This window comes from Octopus bimaculoides, chromosome 4 (assembly GCF_001194135.2).
Source record: "Octopus bimaculoides isolate UCB-OBI-ISO-001 chromosome 4, ASM119413v2, whole genome shotgun sequence".
Classification (NCBI taxonomy): domain Eukaryota; kingdom Metazoa; phylum Mollusca; class Cephalopoda; order Octopoda; family Octopodidae; genus Octopus; species Octopus bimaculoides.
The window spans coordinates 95625749-95629681 of record NC_068984.1 but is presented as its reverse complement, the minus strand read 5'-3'; positions in this window follow the sequence as shown (position 1 = coordinate 95629681).

The window sequence follows — 3933 nt, the reverse complement described above, 5'->3', positions numbered from 1 at the left end:
TATATATATATATATGAAATACAAAAATGGGACAAGAAGGCAAAACATCCAGACAGTTAGGTGAAACAAAAAAGGAACAAAAAATATCCAGACAGACGATACAAAGAAAACAAGGACGGATCATTCGGAGTTTTCTATCGTATACATTCGCTGCCTTCTTCCAAGGAATACAATGCTCTTAGCTTATTTTTTCCTTGGGGCTGGCCAGATTGGAGCAATCTCGAGTATAACCAACCGAAATTGCAAAGATAAACTGGAACTCGACTGAGGATAGAAAACTCCGAATGATCTGTCTGTATCGTCTGTCTGGATATTTTGTTGTCCCTTTTTGTTTCACCTAACTGTCTGGATGTTTTGCGTTCTTGTTTCATTTTTGTATTTTGATATATATAAAATATAGCGGCGTACGTACACTTTGCTCTCTCTCTCTCTGTATATATATATATATATATATATATATTCAATGTTTACAAGAAATCAATTCATGAGCTAACGAATAAGAGAAGGCATAATTTTCACTAACTAGTTAACAAGAAAAATAACAATCACCAGCCACAGTCTCATGAAGAAGGTAAGAATGAGCAGAATGAGAAACATTCGATGGTGTTGGAACTGTATTGTTCCAGATTAACTTGGAAATCACAAACATTGCGAATAAAAGATGTATGCATGTGACTATGTATGTATGTATGTATGTATGTATGTATATGTATATGTATGTATGTGTATGTGCAGATTTGTATGTTTTGTTTTATGTATGTATTCTCATGCTTATAGTTGCATATGTAGACATGCCCATATATAATGATAAACTTTTAACACTTAAATGATAAACTTCTGGAAAGTTTTACAGATTTTTACAGTTCCAGTGATGGATTAGATCTGTAGTCTTCGAATCAGCTTTCTCCTTTCTGGTTTTGAGAAGCCTAATTTCTCAAGATTAGTATTTAGGCAGTATGTTACATATCCTAGTGCCCTAATAATTATAGGTATAAACCTGAACTTGTAATTTGGATAGAGTAGCTGTAGATTCCTCAATAGTTCAGTGTAAACATTTTCTCTTTCGTTGATCTTCAGCTTTATGTTAATATCCGCTGGACAGCTGATTTCTCTTCTCTATCCCAAATTACTATGTCAGGTCTATTGTGTTTACATTTTATTGAGGTTTTCGCTGGGAAATTCCACAAATACTCCTTTTTATTATGAGTGGCTGTGTGTGGCCATACTGTATGTGTGGCCCACAGTATGAGTGGCTATACTGTGGGTTCTCATTTCTTTGTCCCTGGGGTTATCCTTCCGACAGATCTCGTAATACAGTGTCTTAGCTACAACATCATGTTTCCTCGGTAAATAATACCGTGATGACATTTTCGGACAACTGCTTATGATGTGAGTGATATCTTCAGTGTAAACTCCACAAAGTCTGCATCGGATGTTACATTTTACTGCTTTTCCTGCATCCCTGTCCTTTTTGTGTATCAAGTAATATTTGATTGATATTTCCTATTCCTAGATTGCAAACACATACCCTTCAAAGTGGGAGTTAGTAATCCGGCTGTTGGTCTATGATAGATTGCTTTGATGATCAATGTTACTACCATTTTCGAGCTTTCTACTAACATATCCATGCATAATCTTGTGCTCATATACGCTCATCCTTTCATCTGATGATATGCTGCAGTAGAGTCATGCGACTTTTTTGGGCATTTATTTAAGGTTATCAGAGAAGGAATGTTGTCCAAGGTGCTACTTATGATGTTATCAACCCCATATATGCAAATTTGGTGAAGGGATGCAGTTCGAAACTTGATGGTTAAAAGATGTTGTCGAAGGGATATGATACGATATTCAAAGGCATTTAGGATCGATGTTAAGCCTCTGCCGCCTTGTTTTCACTTTAGGTAGAGGCGGTCTGCGTCACTGTTGATGTAGAAATTATGTGTGCTTGTTAGTATCTTCCGGGTTTTCACATCAATGGCTCGGATCTCATAAAGCGTCCAATCAAGCAGCCCAAATGTTGGTATGAGTACTGGCACTGCAAACACATTGTGGGTCACTGTTTTATCGAATGCAGAGAATTTCGAGGTCCAAATTTTCTTTATTCAGCTGTAATATTCTTTAGTGACACATGTTTTGTTACAGGTGCCATTGTAAGATATGTTTTCATCCACCTCTAGATACCTGTAACGTTCTTCATGTTGCTAGTCTGAGTTACAGTTTTTCCTCCTTTCACAGCCATATTGTAACATTTCTCCTGACCAAACTCCAACTGCATGTCCTATATGTATGTATGTATGTATGTATGTATGTATGTATGTATGTATGTATGTATGTATGCATGTATGTATGTATATGTGCAGATTTGTATGTTTTGTTTTATCTCTGTATTCTCATACATATAGTTGCATATATAGACATATATATATATATTTAAATGATAAACTGGAAAGTTTTACAGATTTTTACGGTTCCAGTGATGGATTGGATCTGTAGTCTTCGAATCAGCTTTCTTCTTTTTTGTTTTGAGAAGCCTAATTTCTCAAGATTGGTATTTAGACTGGTATTTAGATTGGTTAAATATCCCAGGGCTCCAACAATTACAGGTATAAACCTGAACTTGTAATCTGGATAGAGTAACAGCAGATTTCTCAATAGTTCATCATAGGTGTTCTCTTTTTCACTGATCTTCAGCTTTATGCTAACATCCGCTGAGCAGCTAATTTCCACAACTGTACACAGTTTTCTCTTCTCTATCCCAAATCATTATATCAAGTCTGTTGTGCTTATATTTTATTGAGGTCTTCACTGGGACATTCCACCAGTACTCCTTTTTATCATAAGTGACTATGGCTTCTACCATATTGTGGGTTCTTATTTCTTTGTCCTCAGGGTTATCCTTCCGACGGATTTCATTATAGAGTGACCTAGCTACAACATCATTTTCGGACAACTGCTTATGATGTGGGTGATATCTTCGGTGCTAACTCTACAAAGTTGCATCGGGTGTCACATTTTACTGCTTTTCCTGCATCTCCATCTCTTTTGTGCGTCATGTATTTGGTTGATATTTCTTGTTCCTGGATTGCAAATGCATAGCCTTCAAAGTGGGAGTTAGTAATTCGGCTATTGGTCCATGACAGACTGCTTTGATGATCAATGTTACTGTCATCTTAGAGCTTTCTACAAACGTATCCATGCATAGTCTTCTGTTCATATAGGCTCGTCCTTTCATTGTCGAGAGGAATTATTTGGGGTTTGGATAATTCACCTTTGGAAACATGTGTGTTTCATTCAACATCCTTAAACAAACTTTTTTCAGGGACCTTTTGAGTGGGATGGGCTACTCAATCTGAAGAAAATTCTAACTGGGGCCCCACCTGCAAGGTCATGTGCTGTTTATCTTGATATGAGATCACCGTGTCGCGCACACATGGTTGTAATGCACATGCCTAGTGTACCCTTATCAGACGGGTAGTCATGATGGGTATACTGGGTTTCGTATATTTTACCCCACTGTCAATTTGATGGTATGCACTGCTCTCTCAATCACTCATACATACATACATAATACATACATATGTGTATGTATATATGCATGTGTATACACACATGCACGCACACACACACACACACACACACACACACACACACACATACACATGTATGTATGCATAATGGCAGTCTCGTAATCCGCGAAAGACGGTTCTGCAATTTCTTGCTGAACAACCGACGCAAATGACTTGTTTATCCTGATCAAATATATGTGCTGTATATTAGCTCAGACCCTCCATCAGAGCAATGTTGTCTGAACAGGTGCACGGTGTAGCACTCGTCAGACGTGGAAGTGATTGCAGGGCAACATAAAACGAAGTGCTTTGCACAAGAACACAACGCACCTCTCGGTCCAGGAATTGAAACCAATTTCGCGATCGT